General features: G+C 45.2%; 1 protein-coding gene across 3 annotated transcripts in view; it reads right to left on the bottom strand.

The window, feature by feature from the left end:
- Positions 1-24,114, bottom strand: part of LOC123628668 (bone morphogenetic protein 15-like) — a 53,900-nt gene that overhangs the window by 15,756 nt on the left and 14,030 nt on the right. For 2 of the 3 annotated variants that reach the window (XM_045538554.1, XM_045538552.1), the window contains exon 1: positions 1,200-1,272. The exons of the other annotated variant lie outside the window; for it this stretch is intronic. The gene's annotated coding sequence lies outside the window, so the exon portion shown is untranslated. Of the gene's footprint in view, positions 1-1,199; positions 1,273-24,114 lie in introns of those variants that run through there. 3 annotated transcript variants of the gene reach the window in all.

Genomic DNA, 24,114 nt, shown 5'->3' with positions numbered 1-24,114 from the left:
AACTCCTGAGCTCAAACGATCCTCCCACCTTGGCCTCCCAGAGTACCAGGATTCCAGGCATGAGCCATCAGGCCTGGCCAATAACATGAATTTTTTACTTATCCATGGATTCACAATAATTGCTCTTAAAAAAATTTGAAAGATAATCACAACCCAAAACGTGCATTTGGAAGACAGAGGATGTATCTTCATGAGAAACATAAAACAAGAAGCGTCAATGTGAAATGTCAGAGATATCAACTGTCAAACGTAGTACTTAAGAAAATTGGAGATTTCATGCTCAGTAACCTAATACAACTCCACGTTTACTGAATTGGCAGCACATTAAAAGACTGACACTATTAAGTTGAGGTGAGGACAGAACACAGGTAACTCTCTTACACTACTAATGGGAATGTGATTTGGTATAATCATTTTGGACAGCAATCTGACATTATCTCTGGTAAGGTTAAATGTCAGAGTGTGGGTTTCACGCCTAAAAAGTCATTAACCTGCTATCTCGCTTCTGTAAAACTGCTTGCTAAAGACAGTGCCCCAAGCGTGGGAATGCAACACCCATGTTCTGCATGACCAGGCCCTAAAACTGCCCAGATCCTGTTGCACCAGGACATGAGAGTGATGTAATGCTGCTTTTTGCCCCTGTAATTATGCTTGCTCTGCCCCAGTGATTTTTCACCCTGGTCAGATTCCTGAGCATTTTCTTTCCGATTACTCTTCTATTTTCACTTCTCTTGGCTTCCATTCCATTTCGGTTTCACCTGTCATCTGGGTCTTAGGTTATGTTTTTTGTTTGTTTGTTTTTTTCTTTTTTTTTGAGACAGAGTCTCGCTTTGTTGCCCGGGCTAGAGTGAGTGCCGTGGCGTCAGCCTAGCTCACAGCAACCTCAAACTCCTGGGCTTAAGCAATCCTCCTGCCTCAGCCTCCCGAGTAGCTGGGACTACAGGCATGCGCCAGCATGCCCAGCTAATTTTTTCTATATATATTTTTAGTTGTCCAGATAATTTATTTCTATTTTTAGTAGAGACGGGGTCTCACTCAGGCTGGTCTCGAACTCCTGACCTCAAGCAATCCACCCGCCTCGGCCTCCCAGAGAGCTAGGACTACAGGCGTGAGCCACCGCGCCCAACCCTAGGTTAAGTTTTGAACTTTAAAGAACGGCACGCGCCTATCGTTGGGGTCCGTGATTGTCCGTTTCCTACCTGTCTTTTTCCTGAGGCTGTCCGGGTCCGGTTGTAGAAACAGGCCTCGCCCTCCCTCTCCCCCTCAGTCCGGAGCCCCTCCTTCTCCCCCTCCACCTCCGCGCCCCTCCCTCTCACTCTCCTCCCCGCGCCCCTCCCTCTCCCTCTCCGCCCCTCCCGCTCCCGCTCCGCCTCCGCCCCCGGGCCCCTCCCTCTCCCCCTCCGCACCGCGCCCCTCCCTCTCCCTCTCCGCACCGCGCCCCTCCCTCTCCCTCTCCGCCCCTCCCGCTCCCGCTCCCTCTCCGCCCCTCCCGCTCCCGCTCTCGCTCCGCTCCCCGGCCCCTCCCTCTCCCTCTCCGTCCCGCGCCCCCTCCCGCTGCGCCTCCGCCCCTCCCTCTCCCCCTCTGCCCCGCGCCCCTCCCTCTCCCCCTCCGCCCCGGGCCGCCGGGGCACCGGGCTGCCGCTGGCCGCTTGCTCTCTCAGCCCCCCTCCGTCTCTCCCTCTCCCTCTCCCTCTGTCCCTGCCTTTCTCTGTGTGTGCTCTTCAGATCTTTTTAGGCGGCTGAAATTTCTGGTTTGCTTTTTCAATGGGATTTAAAGAGTCCACTGTGGAATCGGCAAGGCGCCAAATTAATTCTACTGCACCGGTCAAGCCAAATGGGCAGCTCCCTGACTGCCCTTGGAGTCGGCAGGTCTGAGGCCCTTATTATCACATCAAGAGAGGGGTGGATGGCCTATGCCGCCAGCACCATCTTGAGTCCCTCCGGAGCAGCAGCAACAGTAGGGAGTCCGATTTTTGTGCGCTGTCATCATTGGCCAATTGTCTTGTCCTGTCCTCCGTCCTTTATGTCCACGTGTGGTGTGAGTGAGTGACAGTGTCACGGTTGCATGGCCGAAAGGCCACGGAGCTTGAGAAACCCTCCCCTGTAAAACAAGTCTGTGTCTCTGCGTGTCGTCGCCGGCACAGGTGTTTAATAAATGTAGACTGTGTATAAAAATTGTCTTTGAGACACACTACTCAGGTCCCCTTGAACTGAATGACTGAGTCAGCTTCTTACATTGCCTTTGGCCTGTTCGGGTTGACTCTATTGCTGGGTATCGGGCTTTACTCAGTGGCCCCACAGGATTGGGGGCCAGGGAGAAGGCTGTCATTAGTGGTTGTAGACTGAACTATAATAGGTTTCCTTTTCTGGTTGCGATGTTGCTCCCCATTCTGACTGTTGCCTGGATCTTGTGATATTTAGGCTTTTCATCATGGACCAACCTCAGTCCTGTGTTACTTGCTCTCCTCTTAAATGCTTCTTGAGTAATTTCCAAGACTTTCAGCGTTGGGCCGGGCCCTACGGCTTTTCAGTTAACACCTTTGACTTACAAAAATTTTGTGAACGCGAGTGGCCCACATTTGGTGTTGGACAGCCCCCGGAGGGCAGTGTCCAAGTTACCCTTGCCAACAGGGTGCAGGCCATAATGTTTGGAAATCCAGGACGTCCAGATCAAATCCCTTATATACAGATCTGGAATGACATCTTAATAGACAACCCTAAGTGGTTACAGTCTTGTCTTAAACCCCACAAAAATAAGGCTGCAAACAAAACATCAGTTCTCTTGACTGGGCCCCCTTTAAAGGGAAAGCCCGGGCCTACAAATAAAAGAGAAAAACCGAGCCCCATCTAGTTGACCAGCCAGAGGATCCCCTACTACTGGGGCCCCCACCATATCCGGCTGCCCCTCCCCCGATCCAGCTCCTAGAAGAGTCCCTGAGCCCTTCAGCCCTCCGCACACCCGAAGTGGCTCACACTATAACCCTTCCCCAGATCCCCCCTCGCCGGGGTCCGACTCCTCAGGGGCGCCAATCCTTCCTCTGAGACAGGTCCCTTCCCCACTGGGACCTGACCGCCCTCCGTTCATGGTTTATGTCCCCTTCTCAACTAGTGACTTGCATGACTGGAAACACCAAAACTCCTCTTTCTCTGAGAAGCCTCAGGGACTAATTTCTCTCCTGGAGACTGTCTCTTATACTCACCAGCCAACTTGGGAGGACTGCCAGCAGCTCCTCCAAACCCTCTTCACTTCTGAAGATCACGAGTGGATAAAGAGGGAGGCGATCAAAACCATTCCTGGCCCGGATGGACAACCCACAACTGACCCAGTCCGAGTAGAGTTTGTCTTCCCCGCCACACACCCGGCCTGGGACCCAAATGAGAAAATAAGGTAAGGAGGCTCTCCAACGGTATCACCAGACTCTGCTAGGAGGCATAAAGGCTGCGGCTAAAAGGCCGACTAATTTGTCTAAGGTAAGCAAAACCATACAGGGACCTAACGAGCCCCTGGTGGTGTTCTTAGAACACCTCTTTAAAGCTTACCACCTGTATACTCCCATAGACCCAGAGGCACCAAAAAAATAAACGTGCCGTTAAGATTGCATTTGCTACCCAGTTGGCCCCAGATATTAGAAAAGAAGCTGCAGAGATTAGAGAGATTTGCGGGTAAAATGCTGTCTGAGTTAATAAAAATTGCCCAGAAGATCTACAACACCAGAGAGGACCCTAGGACTGCACAGTCTAAGACGATGGCCAAAATTCTCATATCTGCTATGGTGGAGCAGGAAAAATATAAAACCAAGAGAGGCAAGGGGCCTAAAAAAACAGATCAGGAGACAAAAAGAAAAAAGGCCTGCTTAGGCTGTGATCAGTGTGCAAAGAACATGGCCACTGAAAGAATGAGTGTCCCCACAAACAGCATGAGGAAACCAAGCCCACGCCGGTCCGTATGAAAGACACAGACTGACGGGGCCAGGGCTCCATCCCAATAAGCCCCCGGGAGCCCAAGGTAACTTTAAATGTCGGGGGCAAACTTTAGAGTTTTAAGTGGACAGAAGAGCAACATACTCCGTTCTCCAACAAGCTAAAGGGCCCCCTTTCTAAAAAGAAGCAACTCTACTTTGGACTAAAACTGAAACCCAGGCTTTTGAGACTCTCAAACAAGCCCTCACAAATGCTCCTGCATTGGCTTTGCCTAATCTAAGCCTTTCCAATTATATGTTGCTGAGAACCGGGGCATAGTAAAGGGGGTATTAACCCAGACGCCGGGACCCTGAAAAAGACCAGTGGCTTACTTATCTAAAAGACTGGACCCTGTGATGTCAGGTTGGCCAAACTGCCTGCGAGCCATCGCCACAACTGCCATCCTGGTCAAAGAAGCCTCTGAACTAAACTTGAGGCAGGACTTACATACCATAGCCCCACGCTCCGCTCCGCAGAAGCCTCGCTGAAAGGTCCCCCTGAGAGGTGGCTTTCAAACTCCCACATAAGCCAATACCAGGTGCTGTTGCTAGACCCTCCCAGGATTCGCTTCCTGAAAACAGCCTCCCTCAATCCTGCCACATCTCAGAGGGAGTCAGGTGTGCAGGGGCGGCTGTTGTGACTGCTGACTGGGCTATCTGGACACAGGCTTTTGGACATGGAACCTCAGCCCAAAAGGCTGAACTCACAGCCCTGACCCAGGCCCTAAGACAGGGGAGAGCCTTTGCAACGGCACATGGACGGGGGGCACTTTACCAAGAGCGAGGACTGACTGCCCAGCGGTGAGTCTCGCAAAAACTAGTGAGGCCTCTCCTAACTCCCCCTGCTCTGCCAAAACAGCTCTTGCCAAACTCTCCGAACTACACAAAAAAGAAGTTAAAATAGGAAAAGCCCTAAAGACTAAAACTGATTCAGGAGGTTGGATATTCCTCGGCTACACCAAGCCCAGCGAGCTTCAACAAGATGCCACGTCTGCGCTCGAATAAATCCAGACAAGTACGGATACCGGTAATTGCTTTTATTCATTGATACTTTCTCTGGATGGGCAGAAGCTTTTCCTACAAAGTCAGAGACAGCACAAATAGCTATAAAAAACTAGTTACTGAGATTGTTCCCCGATTTGGCCTCCCACTTACACTGGGGTCCGACAATGGCCCAGCGTTCATCACCTAAACGACCCAATTATTAACTAAGACATTAAAGATTAATTAAAAATTACACTGTGCTTATAAGCCTCAGAGTTCAGGACAGATAAAAAGAATAAATAGGACTTTAAAAAAACATTAAACAAGTTAAAGCTAGAGACTGGCACAGACTCGGTAAGCCTCCTCCCCTTTGCTCTGCTAAGGGCTAGATGCACTCCTTATGTTAAAGGCTTAACCCCATATAAAATCATGTTGGGCTGATTGCCCCTGCTTATCCCCATGCTGGGGGAGGACAAGGTAGCAGAGTTAAATAACCATTCCCTTCTTAAGTCATTACAGGCCTTGCAGTCTGATGTCCAGCAGACCCGAGACCTTGTAAAGGCTGCTCATCCTGGACCAATTAATCTTCCCCCCAAAAAAGGCTTTGTTTCAGGTGCAGCCCAGAGATCTCGTCTAGATAAAGAAACTTTACCCCGCTACCTTGCAGGCAAGGTGGATTGGACGCCTGCCAGTAACCCTCACCATGCCAACGGCCATAAAGATTGCCGGAAAGCGCCACTGGATCCATCACACCCAGATTAAAAAGGCATCTTCAGATCAGCTCCCGGAAAAATAGATTACCCAGTCAACCGAAGAAGATCATTTTTAACAGTATATATTAATATATTTGACAGTACTGTGGGCACTTTAAAAATGGAGATATAAAGTACACGTGTAAAGCAAATATTTTTAAATTACAAAATAGTGTGCCCACTAAAACCAAAAAAATAAAAAGCTGACTATTTTAAAAAAATGTTCTGAGTTATAGGTTTAAAAACTACTTCAGGATCTTGATAAGATACATAAAAGTTCAACTCTATTTTTCCAAAGCTTAAAACTTATAACAAAGAATCAATGATTTGATTCCCCCTAAAAACCAGTGGGGAATGTTAAGGGCCAAAAGCTTCAAGACTACTGACTGTTATAACTTTTGGCCATATAATGTTAAAAGCTGAAATTTTAACATTGTCAAAGCTATTTCTATAATGTCATAATGTGAGTTTTGTGCCGAAAAATCAGTAACCTGCTATCTCGCTTCTGTAAAACTGCTTGCTAAAGACAGTGCCCCAAGTGTGGGAATGCAGCACCCATGTTCTGCATGACCGAGCCCTAAACTGCCCAGATCCTCTTGCACCAGGACATGAGAGTGATGTAATGCTGCTTTTTGCCCCTGTAATCATGCTTGCTCTGCCCCAGTGATTTTCCACTCACAATAAAAGCTTTCTGCTTCGAAAGTTCACTGCTGCTCTCTGTGCCACCAGCGGCACAGGGAACAGTCTCTGGCCAGCTAATAAAGACTCCTAATTTGGCTCAATTCAGTCTTTAGGTGGTCATTTATCGCATCTCAGACCATAACAGGAACAACAGGGGTCAGGAGACGGAGGGAGGAGGGACTGAGTCTCTAGAGAAGAAAGAGTCCCTGTGTTGGGAACAGGGCTGCTGAAGTCAGGGCGGGTAGGGGGCCGAGGGGGTGATTCAAGGTTAAAGATTGGCATGAGAAATGGTCACATATTCAATCAAAAGGTGTTAATGATAATCCCATCGTAAAAAATACTTGTAACCTCACCTGTGAGCAGGTATATGAAAGTGAGCCTGTGTGTATGCATGTGCGTGTTTGTGTGTACAGTGCATATTTGGCGGGAACTGCATGGGCATACGCCACCCTATAAACAGGGTATATACTCGGCTCTTGGAATAATTGGTGATGTGGACTTATCTTCTGTGTTCTGCATTTTATACCTGGATCCTATGACTACTTCTGTGATAGGATTCGACTCAATTCAGTGGAGTGATATCTATGTGTGTATACATACACACACACACACAAATACACATATACATATAGGTATATATGCATATTTTAAGAGTTGCAGGGACACCTCTTTAAAAATAAACAAGTTTTATAAATATAAATATATATGTATATTGTAAAGAGGTGCTAGGACAATCTGGAGGCATTTGAGTTATTACTAAGCCAGAGATCATGATTAAGGCCCAGAGAGATTTCAGAGAGGACGAAAGGAAAGATCCCAGAGAGCAAACTGAAATGGCCCCCCAGAGGAGAACTGGATCCAAGAAACTGGTGAAAGTTGACCTGTAAAACAAACATAATGTCTATCATAAAACTTGAGATACATACCCCCAAATGACTAGGACACCTACACAAGGTGTAGTGGCCAAGATGTTCACAACAGGATCACTGACTCCCACTGTCTCCCCAACCTGCTACTGAAACCAGCAAGTCTTCCCAATTGCACCAAGCAACACCACCATCCACCCAGATACTGTGGCCCAAATCTAGGCATCATCACTGATTGCTGCCCTTCCCTCCTGACCTCACAGCCATTAAACTGTTTCCAGCTGAGACCCCAGATATCAACCTCGGGGAGCAGAGAGAGACAAGCCATCCTCGCTCTGCTCTTTCTGAATTCTAGGTGCACAGAATGCGTGAACATAATCAAATGGCCGGCCATTGCTCCACAACACGAAGTTATGGAGCTGTAGACGACTAGAACACATTCTATTTATTCATTCTTCATTTAAGTACATCCCCGATTTCATCACTATTACATTTTCCAAGTCCATTCCAGTTTATTTTGATGCATTGTCTATTTCATCCTTCATAATCTTGTACTCTACATATTGCTCTAAATTTCATTCCATTCGTTTCTATTCCATTCTGGTACTATAAATCCACAGGACACATTTCACATCGATTTCATGCCAGTGCATATTCTGTCCCGTTCTGTATTCCTTCATATTTATTAAGGATTTTGACTCCCTCCTCTTTTCTTTAATATTTTATTTCACTGTTTATTCCATTCCTTTTCTCATAAAGTGGGATGTGTGTGTGTGTGTGTGTATGCGTGTGTGTCTTCTTATTCCACACACCACTAGGTATTTATTTCCAGTCTCCTTTCCATTCCATTCTCCCATTATATTCCATTCAATTTCCATCCCATTCAATTTTCCATTTGCTATCCTGTTCCAGTCCAGACTCCATTCCCCATTTCATTCCAGTTTCCAATGCAACCAGTCTCCACTGCATCCCATTCTGCACTCCGTTTCAAACCCATTTTCCATCCCATATTATTTAGCATCCCAAATACCATTCCATTCCATTTTGCATTGTGTTTCACCCCAGATGCTCATCCAGTCCAGTAAACCTCCTGTCCCATTCTGCCAAAATTATTAGAATGGTGAATTCCAGGAGAGCATCTAGCTAATATTTTAATGAAAGACCCACAAACGTGCATGGCCTGTACTGAGAATTTCCTCTGTCTGCAATTTAACCATAACCAGGACACAATTGAGGATATGAACAACTTTCAGTAAGAGGGATGTGCCTCACAGTGATGTGCTACACAGAGTGAAAAGTTGGAAAAACATAAATGTTGGGCAATATTGGAATGTTTGAAAATGTAAGCTGCTTCTATGATGAGACCATTTAGTAGTTAAAACTGGCCTTGTGGATATTGGTTTATTGCCATGGAAAGAGTGTTTTCTGAACCCCCAAAGCAGGTTAGAAGGCAATATCTATGGAGAAATGTTTCCATTTTATAACATCAAACAACAACATCGAAAACTATGGACTAGGTATGAATAGCCTTTCTACCAACATAGAAGTAAAGATTTGCAGTACACGCCTATAGGTGTGAGAACTTAGGTACTCGTTTTCTTACATTTGCTTTTCTGTTTGGCATACTGAATGTGCAGCCCTTTTGTCATCATGACTAAAAAGGAGCGTCCAAATATTAAAGTTCGAGTCTGTGCATCACAGCATATTCATATCAACAGAAACAAGAGACTAGGCCAAATAAATTCACGTACATTCACCAGTGGAATACTATGCAGCCTGTACAAATATTTAAGCTCGGTATCATCCCTAACCATAAGCGACCCGGCATGTGTGTTGGGGAACAAGACAGGGAGCACCGTCTTACGGGATAAATTCTAAATGCAGCCCCCCGACCCGCCCGCCTCCGTCGCAGCCCCGAGTGTGAGACCCGAGGGAGGCAGCAGCGGGAGGCAGCAGTGCTGAACGTCCGGAGCCGCGACGGTGTGGGCCCTGCCCCTTTTCTCTGCTTCAGGCCTCGCTCCAACCCCCAAACCCACCAGTCCCCGCGTAGGGTCATCCACAGGCCTGGAGTTCCGGGACGGTCCCCTCTGCCATGTGCCTGGGCCTAGTGTGTGGACTAGATGCCAGGAAGGACAGACACCTGGCCGCGGGGATATGGCCTCTCGGCCAGCGTGGTATTTCTTTCAGGCGATCGCTTGAGCTTGAGCTACCACACTGGTGCTGACAAGCTGATTTAGAGGTGACTCAAATCTTTGATACAGACTCCCCACCCCCACGCCCTCACCCGAAACACACATACACACACACAGGCAGACTCGGGCACTTCCAGGGACTCAGTTTGAGGACAGGCAGCTTCGCACTATTGACTCGGCCAGGGCCGACCCCAAGGGGCGGGGCACACCGCAGGAGAAATGTCACGTGACAGCCAGCTCACCAATGAGAGGTGAAGGTTGGGGCGGGCTCTGCTCTCCCGCCATCTCCCTGGCAACCGCGCCGCCCCTTCACCCGCTTCTAACACATTGATCACTAGCAGCCGCGCTCCTCAATCTCTGAGGGAGAACCTGGCGTTATGGCCACCCAGTCGCACGTGAAGAAGGAGGAGAAGCACCAGCAGGGTGAGACGCCCTCAGGGCCGAAGAAGGATGCCGCCCGCGCCTCTGGCGAGGAAAGCGGCGCCGGCAATCACCAGCTTGCTGCCGCGGGTCTGGCCCTCTCTAGCGCCATGAGCAGCGGCCCAGCTGATTCCGATGCCGCCGCCATTTTCATCGCCCATGAAGACCCGGGGCCGCTCTCTGAGGCCCGTGTGCAGGCGAAGAGGCCCTCTGACCTCCAGGGCAGCCGCAGTCCCCACGCAGACCGCAGATGTGCGGTGTTCGAGACGGCCGGCCTGGCTGCCGTGGAGCCACCGCCGAAGGCCACTGGCCAGTCCCGCGGGCACCGGGCCCAGACCAAGAGCCCCGGGAGAAACCGTCGTAGGAAGCAGCCCAGGTGCGCCCAGGCTGCCCAGGCTCGGGAGCTTCCAGGGAGCCGTCTGTTTCCTGCGGCTCCCAGGCCTCAGTGTTCTCACCCTCTGCCTCCATCTCCTCCTAGGTCTCAGCCGAGCGGCAGCCGCCACTCCCAGGCTTCCACTAGGAGTCAGCAGGCATCGCGGCCAGGGCCTGCCCTCCGCAGTCAGGCAGCCAGGGGAGGCCCTGCCCTCCACAGCCAAGCATCTGAGCCCAGCCCTGCTCGCTGTCGCCGAAGCAGCACCACCCCGCCGGGTCCTGCTCTCCAACCACGTGCATCTGCTCCAGGCCGTGCTCCCCGCAGCCAGGTCACCGCACCAGGCCCTGTTCTCCGAAGCCAGAGCCGCGGCCGCACACGCAGCAGGGGTGTCCCCCCAGGGCCTGCTCTGCGGAGCCGCGCCACGGCGCCAGGCCGTGCATCTGCTGCAGGCCCTGCTCCCTGTGGCCAGGTAACCCCACCAGGCCCTGCTCGCCACAACCGCAGCCGCAACCGCACCACCCCGCTTGGCGCTGCTGTTCCGCTTGGTGCATCTGCTCCTGGCTGTGCTCCCCATAGCACGATCACTCTGCCAGGCCCTGTTCTTCGCAGCCAGAGTCGCGGCCACACCCCCAGCCCCGCGGTCCCACCAGGCGCTGCCCTGTGCAGCCGTGCCACCAGGCCTGGGCCTTCTGGCCGCCGCCAGCGCTGCCGCAGCCACCGTCGCCGTCGCAGTGGCCACCGCCGCCGCTGCCGTGCGTCTAAACCAGGCCCTGCTCGTCCCACCCAGGTCAGCCCTCCAGGCCCTGCTGTCCGCAGCCAGGCAAACCCACCAGGTCCTGCCCTCTGCGGCCGCATCTCCACACCAGACCCCGATCTCCAGACCCATGCCGCCAGGCATAGATCAGCCGTGTGCAGCCTCCCTTCTCCATCTGGCCTGGCTGCACTGAGTCCTCCTTCTCCTGGACACTCTGGTCCTCCCAGCCAGGGGAGTTCTTCCTCACCCTTCTCTCTTGGCAAATTCTCTTCTGTTTTTCCTGGGCAAGGTGGTGAGAGCTCCTCACCCTCCCCTCCCTCTCCCTGGGCTAGGCGTTCTGTCCGGAGGATCTCTTCCTCCTCCAGTGAGTCTTCTGACCTGGGCTCCAACTCCACTCCTAGCCTTGATAGCATTAGGCGCACCGTGCTGTTTGACCTTCCTCCTCTGAGCCCTCTCTCTCCAGGGGACCAGTCCGAAGTAGGGAGCACATCTGACCCCCCTACACCGCCTTTGTTGTAACCCTCCATGAGCATCCTCCAAGGCCCTCAAAAGAAGTCAACATCCACACACTGTGTGGATGGGCTGCCTGCTCTATGGGTACCTGTGAGGTCTCCCAAAGTTCTGGCCATTAACCAACATCCTGAGCTGTTTTGAAGCCTCCCCTCCCCGTGACTCCACCACCCAGCACTTAACCTGCTCTCAGCCCTTGATTCCAGGCCACCTTCTCCTTGAAGAGGGCCTGCCTTTGCCCCTGAGCTGACATTTCTCTCTTCCAAGTTGCCTTTCTTTAATGAAAAATGTTTAATGAATAAAATAAAAATGGCAGTTTCAGTTAAAAAAATGTGGAGTTTTTTGATTGTGGTACAAAGAACTGTTGATGCTATGTCATATTTGGAGGATTAAAGGAAGCTGTTAGCATGTTAGCTGACTCTTTGGAAAGGAGAAGGAGTAAAGTACCGTCCTAGCAGTCATTTATTCCCGCTGTCTGAAATGGAGTTCTGTCCAGGAAGTTCCCACCTAGGAACCATATAGCCTCTTAGCATAAGTGATCTGCAAGTTGGACAGGAAGAGGGGGCAGGGTTCAATACTTGGAAGGTGTACATTGGTTTGGCCCAAAAAGGTGGGACATCTCCAAGTGGGGGCTTATAGGTTATAGGTGGGTTTAGAGACTCTGATTTGTAATCGGTTAAAGAAATGAAGCTTTCTCTAAAGGTTTGGAATGTTTTAAGTTACGGAAGGAGGTCCATTCAGTCAGCTGGGGACGGCTCAGTATGTTTAGTTCACAATTCCCCCGCTTTTGGCCAAGATCTGCCAGAGGCAACAGCAATGGCCAAACTCTTATTTTTGTCCCGTCGTTGCCAGCGTGGTGTGGCTACCTGCCCTGGTCTATCTAGGCCCTTGGTGGGACCCTTGTGGCCAACAGGACTTAAAAGCCAAAAGGGCTTACAGGCAATTCAATGACGTAAGCCAGATGTGACTGGAGGTGGACAGGCACTCATCAACGCTTAAAAACCTTCTATGCAACATAAGAACGAAAACCAAAACGTCAAAGGCAAGGCTACAAAATTAATTTATCTATAAGTGTTAATCTGCTATATTCTTGGGTTTACTTGCACACTTGTAGCAATTTGTTATATAAAACATAAGCATTGTTAACCATTTAAGCTAAGGAAGTTAGAGACTTGTTGTGTCACCATTTTAGTCTCTTTAGTAATTTGTCCTAAGGTGGTTGATAAATTCCTTGTCACATCTCCTTTTGCATAAACCCCATAACTGGAAAATATTATACTCAGGAAGTTCTAAGTCTATGGGAAGCAGGAAATTCTTTATGGTTGGGATGGTCATTTATTTAACCGAGGGGGATAGTCATCAGAAGACTTTAAAGGTAATGTAGGAAGTTATATGGGTGTAAACCTTAACCCTTAAAGTTTAGTTTTTCTAGTTACTCAAAAACGTAATAAAGACAACACAGAAATTATCTTGATAAAGCACAAAATCTTTCTTTCTTTCAGGCCAGTTACCAAAACGGTAAAAACAAAAACAAAATCAAAAACAAAACAAACAAAAAAAACAAACCTTCTGTAGTGCAATTGCTTTGTTTGTTTGTTCTTTATGGGAAGCCCATTTAGATAACTTGGAAGTTAAACCTGATGAAAGGGCACTTGAATTAATCAGATGCAGGAAGGATGTATCCAGGGTCATGAGTGTATGATATATCATAGGGGAATGTGAATAAGAAAAACCAGCACCTTGAATAGGGGAACAAATGACTCTTAGTAAGAGCATATGAAATTTTTTGACAATATTAAATAATTTAGACAAATCAAGAAAGGTCCAGAGTTTATTATTAAGTTACATTGGAGGAAAACATTCTTTCTTAAACCTTTAAGATAAAACATTCTAGCATTAGGCCATAACAGCAGACTTAGAAACAGAAGGAGAAAAAAATTACAGGAGCTGACAAAATTTGAAGGTGAGAGTTACCATCCCAGCCTTTTTAATGGGAGAAAAAGCTGAAATCAGTAAGTCATAGAAAGAAGTTGAACTTTTAAGATATAAGTCTGAGAAATTTTTAATTAAAAAAGGAAACAGCTTATAGAATTAAAACTAATATGGCATGTAATTTCATTATAAACAAATTGGTATTTTAAGAAAACGTTGTTTTAGCCAAACATTCTCTGTTTTAATTATAGGTAACTTGATCACATACAAAATTCTTTCATAACTTCCTTTCTAAGAACCTTATACTGACTTGCACAGATTATCTACCGCTGTGGTCCCCGGCCCCCAGCCATGACCCGGTCCCAGTCCGTGGCCTGTTAGGAAAACAGGGCCGCACTTCACCGCCTGAGCTCTACCTTCCGCCCTACCTATGATAAACAGAGGTAAATTCTAGTCTCTCCAGTTAGGCAAAAGGCCAGAGTCCACCCCAGATACACACACACACGCGCACACACACACACACACACACACACGCACACACACACAAAAGGTCTCCTAATTATTAACTGTGTTAATAATTATCTACTAACATAGTACAATGGGTAAATCTAAGACAGGTCCTAAGTCCAAGGGAAGGGGGAGTCAATTTAACAATACTGCCGAACTATATAAAGTTAAGTTTTGCAACATTTATTTAGGTTGTAAAAAATTGTACTTTGTTCTAACTAATATTATCTACTTCTATAAACCTACTTACTTTTTACGCAATTGTTTAAAATAAATAATCAAATAAAACCATAGGGTCTTTAAATAATCTCATAACCTTAAAACTAAAAATTATTGCCTAAAATGTCCCAAGATATGTATGTTTAATGTTCCATATGGTAGAATGGTAAAGGATATATAAGTTGTCACAAAACCCATACTCAGGGCCACACTCCGAGCTCAATAAAATTCCCTGCCGGAAAACGTGACCCTGGCCGGCTAGTAAAGACTCACTAAATGTCATTCAGTCTTTCGTGGTTGACTTTCTCACTCTGGTCCATAACATTTGGAGGCCCCAGCGAGATTTCAACCACTGGTGTCTGGTGGGATCGCGGAAGCCGAGCCTGCCCTCGGAGGGAGCTCCCGAGAGAGGTGCCTCAGCTCCAGGACATTGCCGGCTCCTGCAAGGCCCACGGACACCTCAAATTAGTCAACAATTGGCGAAAGGTGAGTCAACTTGTCCTGTCTGTCTGTCTGGAGGGCCCGATAGTCTGAAATTCCTGTGGAAGCTGGACGCAGCCTCACTCCCAGGAATTAACTCCAATGAGACGTCATCTGGAGTTCTGGAAAGCAGAAATAGCTGCACCTGGGAGGGTTGTGTTTTTCTTTTTTTTTTTTTTTTTTTTTTTTTTTTTTTTTTTTTTTTTTTTTTTTTGAGACAGAGTGTCACTTTGTTGCCCGGGCTAGAGTGAGTGCCGTGGCGTCAGCCTAGCTCACAGCAACCTCAGACTCCTGGGCTTAAGCAATCCTGCTGCCTCAGCCTCCCGAGTAGCTGGGACTACAGGCATGAGCCACCATGCCCGGCTAATTTTTTTGTATATATATTTTTAGTTGGCCAGATAATTTCTTTCTATTTTTAGTAGAGACGGGGTCTCACTCTTGCTCAGGCTGGTCTCGAACTCCTGACCTCGAGCGATCCACCCGCCTCGGCCTCCCAGAGCTAGGATTACAGGCGTGAGCCACCGCGCCCGGCTGTTTTTCGTTATACGTATCCTGGTATGAATGAGGAACCGAATGTATGTGTGGATGAATGGCCGCTCCACGGCCAAAAAGGCCACGGAGCATGAATGGGCCCACCGCTGCGGTTCTGTGGCGACGTCAGACAACATAACGGTGATTCCCTCTCCTCGTCAGCTAGAGGGGGACCGAGCCTGGGGCTTATACGGGAACACCTTAGCCAAGACGCGCCTAAATCTCCACGAGGGGAGCAGCCAGGTGGGCATCTGAAGGTATACCCCACCTTCATATTTGCAGTGTTGTATGTCTATGTGTTTGGTGTTTGTACGTCTGTGATGGCTGTGCCGCCTCATGTTGTCTATTTGTGTCTGTCTTCATCTGTTACCCACGGGCTATAAGGAACTGCCCACAGAGATTGTTTTTAACCAAGGACCATGGCAGACCCCAACAGTGAGTCATTGGTATTCCTTTAGGCCGGCCTATTGTCCGGACCGCCAGTTACATTTGTTACACTCCAAGGAAGGCCGAGAAATCTTATCAAGCTTCTTGAGTGTGGGAGTACCGCTCCTAATACCCCAGCAGCAGTTACAGGTCATTCCGGCTGGGTACACATTCCTAAGAGAGCTCACTGGATTGTTTGTTTGACTTCCCCTGTGAATTCTTTATAATTCTTTGTAATTCCTATGGCTATCTCTAGTGTTTCTGAGGGTCTGATCTGTCCCACCCTAGGTGAAAAATCTGTGTTCCTGTGTCTCTGTGTCTTGTCATTGTAAAAAAACACTATGGCACAAAGGAGTGTCCACCACGTCGTGCCCAAAATCTCCATGCCCGGTAAGTTTAAATTGGAATCTGATAAAAAGTGTTGCCCTTATTGTAACAAGAAGCAACTGTGGAAAACAAGGGAATTTTTGCCAGTTGCCGCCTCATCAGCACCTATTTCACCTAACAACAAGTCTCATTTGTCTCCCTCTCCTCCTAGTCAGTAAATCCACTAATTTTTCTCTGTCGCCGTTCCAGTCTGTTACTTATGGGTTATTAAATTTCACTATACGAACTGCCCTCTGTCCAACGGGGGAACCACATCCGGCGCTGAAGATCCTGCCTGTGTATATATTTTAAATTATAACTGGACTAGTGTTCTTTTTCTCTTTCAAAGTGACAGTTCTGATGGGACGTTGTTTTTAAAGTATTTTTCCTTTCCAGGAAAAAATTTTTCCTAAATTTCTTTCCCTTCCATCATGAGTTTTAAGAAATTAACTGTAAAACCTAGCCGGGATCCAGCTAATAATTTGAGACCTTATGGCCACAGAGGGCGGCCAACTAAACCCAGCCTGGGGTCTGTTAGTTGTAATCGATGCCGCCCTTGCCAAAGATGGCTTTTGGCAAAACGACTTGTGTATTATATTCGGTGGATTCATGAACGCAAGGGGGTACCTCTTCTGGTGAAATTGCCACCACGGGAGTAAAAAATGGCTAATCAAAAAAACCAAATGTATGACCTAGTAAAGGGTTTCCTGGACTACAAGGAAAGGCAGGTGAGATATCCTGTCCCCTTAGGACCTCAGTCTGATACTCCCCTGCTGAGGACAATACAAAGGGCAGGGGATGTGCTCGAGTCATGGTGTTGGCCTGTTTTAAAAGAACTACTGATAAAACTACATCCTTCGCCAGTCGTGACATGACAACGATTTTCCCGCATAGCCGAGAAACTTTTCAGGGATAAGATAAACTGGGGTAGAGTGGTGGGCTTCTTTGTTCTAACATTGTACATCCAGTATACTAATAAAAGACAAAACTTTGACAAAAAATTCATACAGGGATGGATACTGGACTTTTTAAAAGTTCGACTAACTCCCTGACTGACAGAAAATGGTGGCAGGGAAGCCTTCATTACATTATATGGGGAAAAAGCACAGTTCACAAACCTCCCGACTGTCACTACACAAACTCTCTTACTAGGATTTATACTGAAAACTCTTCTGTATCTACACACACACTGGTCTCCTATCTAAAAATGACTTACTCGGTTTCTATTTGTCTGACTGTCTTTTACAGGCTTTCTGGTTGCAGTTAGTATTGTGTCTTCAAAAACTTCTACAAAAACTGCTATTCGTGTTGCAACTACTATACCTGGTACCATGGGCCAAGCTGGGTCACGTAAAATTTGTGCCCCTCTTGAGTGTTTCCTTTCAAATTTCCAAAATTTTAAAAAGAGGGCCAAGCCGTATGGGCATACTGTAAATCCTTTTGATTTACAAAAATTCTGTGAACAAAAAGGGCCCAACCTTGGGGTCGGATGACCCCCTCAGGGAACTACCCAGATAGCCATAGCTAACCGGTACAGTTTATAGTCTTTAGTCAACCTGGACATCCAGACCAAGTACCTTACATTCAAATCTGGAGTGATGGCCGGTGTGATAACCCCAGGTGGCTTCAATTGTGTAAAAAACATCCTGGAAAGGCCCGAACTGTTTTATTATCAAAGCCTGTGGGGCCAGGAAAAAAAAAAAGTCAAAATCATTGTACCTGGTTCTATCAGGACCAACTGAAGACCCTTTACTAAGTAAGCCTCCCCATGTATACCCCACCCAGCCTCACACCCCAGTTCCCAACCTGTTTCTAAATTCAAAGGTGAGACGGAGTCTTCACCAAGACAAGGGGGGAAACGAAGGAGTCCCAACAGCTTGGCGAGTCCTCCCCATACTCAAAGTGGATTTCAGTACCAACCTGGGGCCCCAATCCTCCCTTTAAGGCAAGCTCCTGTTCCCCCAGGATTTAACAGGGCACCCTTCATAATATGTGTGCCGTTTTCTACTAGTGATTTGTACAATGGGAAAAATCAAAATCCTTCTTTTTCTAAAAAACCTCAGAGACTTATATCTCTCTTAAAGACAATCTTATTCACTCATCAACCCACTTAAAACAATTGTCAACAGCTATTACAGGCTCTCTTCACATCGGAGGAAAGGGAGCAAATCCAAAAAAAAAAAAAAAAAAAAAAACCAATCAAAACTGTCCTGGGCCCTGATGGCCAGCCCACCACTGACCCTGCTCACATCCAGGCCCAATTCCCTTCTGTTCGACCTGATTGGGATCCTAATAAGGATCAAGGCAGGATGACTCTAGACCAATATCGCCAGACTCTACTCTGGGGCATACAAACAACAACAAAAAGGCCCACTAACCTATCAAAGGTAAACGAGACTGTACAGGGACCCATAAAAGCCCCAGCTACTTTCCTTGAACGCCTTTTCAAGACATATCGTTTGTATACCCCTATAAATCCTAAAGCACCTGAGAATAGGCGGGCTGTTAATATTACTTTTGCTACCCCGTCGGCCCCAGACATTAAAAAAAAAACTGCAGAAGCTAGAAGGGTTCAAGGAAAAGTTACTGTCTAAATTAGTAAAAATTACCCAGAAAATTTACAATAACCGGGAGGATCCTGGAGCAATACAAACTAAAAAAATGACAAGAATGTTAATAACTACAATGTCAGGAAACCAGACAGTAAAAACTAAGGAAGAGGGAAGACGGAGAAAACCCAGAAAAAAAAAACCACCTTAAATCCTCGCCAATGTACATACTACAAAAAATTCGGACATTGAAAACATCAATGCCCCCATAAAATTAAGACAGAGGAGACCAAACAGTCTACAGCTGTCCTATTAAAACATAATACATAAGGAGGCCGGGACTCCGTCTTAATGAGCCCCTGGGAGCCCAGGATGACATTACAAATGGGGAACAAATCCATTGAGTTCCTGGTAAATACAAAAACAACTTTTTCTGTACTACAAGAGGCAGAAGACCCTCTTTCAAAGGACACCATGATAATACAGGGGGCAACAGGAAAAACAAAAGGCTATCCATAGACTCAAACAAAAATCACTAACTTAGGGACAGGAACAATCACTCATTCTTTTTTAATAATGCCTGATTACCCCTATCCGCTGATGGACAGGGACTTGTTACAAAAGCTAAAAACCACTATTTCCTTCCAAAATGACGGGGGTTAACTTTTCCTTTAATAAACAACTTCCAACACACCCAGGGGAGATTTCACTAATGTGCCCGCTGTCAAAAAATATATATATTAATAAAAACTAAGATGTCTCCTCACAAGACCACCCTATTGTTACAGGAACTGCAATTCAAAATTCCTGGGGTATGGACAAAAACCAATCTACCTGGACTGGTGAGACACAGGCCTCCTATAGGCCTCCTATTGTGGTACAGCTAACTAGTTCTGCCAGCCCTGTTCGGGTAAGACAATACCCCATAAGCCTGAAGGCTCAAAAAAAAAATCACAGTCCACATTAAGAGACTTCATGAGGCGGGTATTTTGGTTCCTTGCCAGTCGACTTAAAATACTCCCCTGCTCCCGGTCCAGAAGCCAGGGACTAATGACTATCGGCCAGTACAGGACCTCCGGGAAGTTAACAAAAGAATTAGGACCATTCATCGGACTGTGCCTAACCCGTATACACTTCTGAGCCTGCTGCCCCCAGGCCACTGTGTCTACACTGTATTAGATCTAAAAAATGCCTTCTTCTCACTTCCCCTATCCACAGTAAGTCAACCCATTTTTACTTTTAAATGGACTGACCCAGAGGAAGGCTATTCTAGACAGTTGACTTGGACAAAATTGCTGCAAGACTTCAAAAACTCGGCCACGCTGTTTGATGAGACTCTAAGTCAGAACCTAACTCATTTTAGACAAAAACACCCAGGAGTAACTCTCCTGCGGTACATAGATGATCTCCTCCTAGCCACGGAGGACTATGCCACGTGCAGAAGGGCAACTAAGGACTTACTGTTAAAATTGGCCCAACTGGGATACGGGGTTTCAGCTAAAAAGGCCCAGCTGTGCACCCAGACTACAACTTATCTAGGTTATGAACAAACAAACAAACAAAACTCTCTACCAGTAGAATTAAAACTATTCTAAAAATCCCACAAACCCAATCTAAAAGACAAGTGCGCGCGTTTCTGGGGACAATAAAATACTGTAGGCTCTAGATCCCCAAGTTCACTAAAATAGCAAAACCCCTGTATTCCAGCACAGGGGGAAGAAAGGACACCCTGGTCTGGACTAAAATTAAGTCTAAAGCTTTTAAAAATCTCAAGCAGGCGCTTGTAAACTCCCCTACACTGGCACTGCCTAACCTAACCAAGCCTTTCCAGTTATATGTTGCTGAAGCCCGAGGAATAGCAAAGGGGGTCCTAACCCAAAAGTTAGGGCCCTAAAATAGACCGGTTACATACTTGTCTAAAAGGCTAGACCCGGTCGCCTCCGGCTGGCCAGGATGCGTGCAGGCCATCGCCGCTACAGCCGTCCCGACAAAAAAAGCCTCTAAACTCACACTGGGACAGGACTCGTATATAATAATAGCCCCTCAATCGGTAGAGGCCCTACTAAAAAGCCCACCTAAAAAATGACTTTCCAACTCACACATAACCCAGTACCAAGTGCTGCTGCTAAATCCCCCCAGGATTCACTTCCTAAAGATAACTACTCTTAACCCTGCCACTCTGCTGCCAAATAATAAGCCAGCAGAGCCGCTACATAACTGCCACAAAATACTGGAGTCATTGGCCAATCTAAGGACAGACCTCACTAATCAGCCATGGCCAGACCCTGATAAAAAATTATACACGGATAAAAACAATTACATGTCTAAAAAGTCAGGTATACAGGGACAGCTATGGCCACTACTAACCGGGTTATCTAGACACAGACTCTGAGACATAAAACCTCAGCCCAAAAGACAAAACTCATAGCCCTAACACAAGCTTTAAGATAGAAAAAGGACAAAACTGTTAACATCTATACAAATAACAAATACACATTTACAACAACACATATACATAAAACACTCTATCAAAAGCGGGGCCTCCTAACCTCAAAAGACAAAAAAATAAAAAATAAACTTAAAATACTGACTCTACTGGACACCGTTTAGTTACCAAAAAAAGTGACTATCATTCACTATAAAAAACACCAAACTACTAATTCCCCAGTAGCAAGAGAAAATGCCTTTGCAGAGGTGACAGCTGAAAAAGTCACACAAGAAAAACAGTGGGACCACTTCAAATCTTCCCCATTCTGCCTGAGCGGCTCTTGCCTAGGTCCCCCAATTATACAAAAAAAAAAAAAAATTAAATTAAAAAAAAAGTTTAAAAATAACAAAAGACCCAGAGGGCTGGAAGCATCTTCTGAATGACCGAGTTCTAGTGCGTAAACATCTGGGACAAAAACTAATTACACAGATTCATCACAGTGCCCACTTTAAAAACACCAAACTAATTAAACTTCTCCAGAAAAATTATTATATCCCTCAACTTCATCAAATGGTCCAACAAATAACTACAAGATGCCTTACTTACACTCAAGTAAATTCAGATAAGGACAATAACCTTCCTCAGAAAATCAAAATACGAGGACAGGCTCCAGGAGAACAAAAAAAAGTAAATTTCACTTAAGTAAAGCCAGGTAACTATAAATACCGGTATTTACTTATATTTATTAACACTTTCTCTAAATAGAAACTTTTCCTACAAAATCAAAAACAACACAAGTAGATATAAAAAAACTAATAACTAAAATTATTCCCAGATTTGGCCTCCCCTTAACGTTGGAGTCCGAAAATGGCCGGCATTTATCACCAAAACAACTCAATTATTATCTCAGATGCTAAAGATCAATTAAAAATTACATTGTATATATAGACCACAGAGTTCAGGACAGGTAAAAAAAATAAATCAGACTATAAAAAAAACTTTACCTATACTAAAACTAAAAACTGGCAAAAATTAGATAAGCCTCCTACCCTTTACTCTTTTAAAAACACGATGTACACCCTACGTGAAGGGTTTAACCCCATATAAAATAATATTTAAAAAAACCCTGCCCCTCATTCCTAAATTTTAAAAAAATGCTGATTAAATTAAATAACTTGACACTTACAAAATCTTTACAGACATTACAACATTATATGCAAAAAAAACCATGACTTAGTCAGGACAGTACATAAAAACTCTAGTAAATTTGGCCCTAAAACAAATATGTTCCAGGTATAGCCCGGAGACCTCGTGTAGACAAAAAAACTACACCCCACTACTCTAAAACCCAGGTGGAAAAGACCTTTTCCTTTTATCTTCACCACCCCAACAGCCATGAAGGTCACAAAAAAAAAAAAAACAAAACTAAATCCATCATTCACATATTAAAAAAGAATTTAAAAAAAGTCAAACAAAAACAAAACATGACAGGTAAAATCTATGAATAAACCCCTGAAAATAAAAATAAGCCGTGTACCTGGGCCATCCTCGCCACCCTCCTTATCGCCCAGATCTGAAAAACAAAAAAAACACCACATCGGCCGATAAACTTCACATGGACCCTGACTCGGACTATTGATAGACACGTGGTAACTCAAAATACCACTATCAGCCAACCAAAATTAAAATTTAATTTATGTCAGTTATGTTAAAAAATTATAATAACCCCACCCCAGGTAAAAGGGTAAAAATATTAATATTAAATACCAGTAAACTAGTCCCCCAATCAACCTACGAATATAGTCATATATCAATAAAACGAGGTCACCAAGACTTACAATACTATACATGCCCCTCTACCGGCCCTTCCTACTGCCATGCTAGATGACACTACTACTGTGCCAAGTGGGATTACAAAACTTTATCTTCCTAAAACAATAAAAACTCAAATATTCAGTTAATAAAGACATAGCCAGGATATGATCGGTTGGGGACATACAACCCCATAATCATAAAAATTATAAAATAACAAAAATAAGTTTAGTCATCTAAAAAAACATAAAAAATTAAAATATATACTACCACTGAGGGACATTCGGACCCTAAAATATATTTTACCATCCAGAAACTTAACCCTATTAAGCCACTAAATCCAATTAGACCAAATTAAAAAATCTACTATGGTCCTGGTCCCAGTCCCCTAACCCCTCCCACTACAAATGTGCCACATTTGCCCCCTATGAGAGCCACGGCTTTCACGGTTCCTGACAAAGTAAATCCTGTACGTAAACAACCTTTGTTAAACTTATTAAATTCAATATATAAATTTATTAATCAAACTAATCCAAACATTACCCAAGACTGTTGGTTATGTCTCAACCCTAACCCCCTTTACTATATAAATATTAATACAAATACAAGCCTGGTGACAAACAAATCAAAAATTCAAAAAATAACAATAAAAAACACATAAAATACATTTTTATAAATAAAGACAAAAACCAAAATTAACTCTAAATAATCTACACAAGTCAAGACACTTATTTCCATCCCCCAACATATCCACTAAATAAATCACCCTATAAAAACTCTTGCCAAGTTAATATTACTATAAATACTCCTACTAATAAAACTAGCCCACAGCTACTAATAACCCCAAATAAAACTTAATTCACGTATTCTACAGGAAAAACACCATATATATGCCCCTCTATAATCTTTCAAAATCATGACCTCTACATATTAACTCATATAATACCACAGGTATATTTTTATACAAAAAAATAACCAAAAAACCCACCTATATTTAACAACAACACCGTGACAAGTAAAACAAGCCACCCCCATACTAATTCCATTACTAATTAAATTAAATATTACTAAATCAATGACAATAAAAACTATAGCCCTTATCACTAGTAACCAAAATTTTAAAGCCTTAAGCCAACAAATAAATTTAAATTTAAATAAATTTAAAAAATCTGTTAGTCAATTAAAACAATAATTAAACTCCTTAACTAAAATAATATTACAAAACAGACAAGGACTGGATCTCCTGTTCTTCAAACAAGAAAAATTATTTTGTGGCCCTAAAAAAAACCTACTACTTCTATATAAACCATTCAAAAGTCATTAAAAAAAATTTAGCCCAAGTACGTAATAAACTCCGTAAAAAAACAAACAAA

The sequence above is a fragment of the Lemur catta genome, chromosome X, assembly GCF_020740605.2.
Source record: "Lemur catta isolate mLemCat1 chromosome X, mLemCat1.pri, whole genome shotgun sequence".
NCBI lineage: Eukaryota > Metazoa > Chordata > Mammalia > Primates > Lemuridae > Lemur > Lemur catta.
Note: the sequence above shows the minus strand (reverse complement) of the source record. Positions and strands in the feature narration are given on the sequence as shown.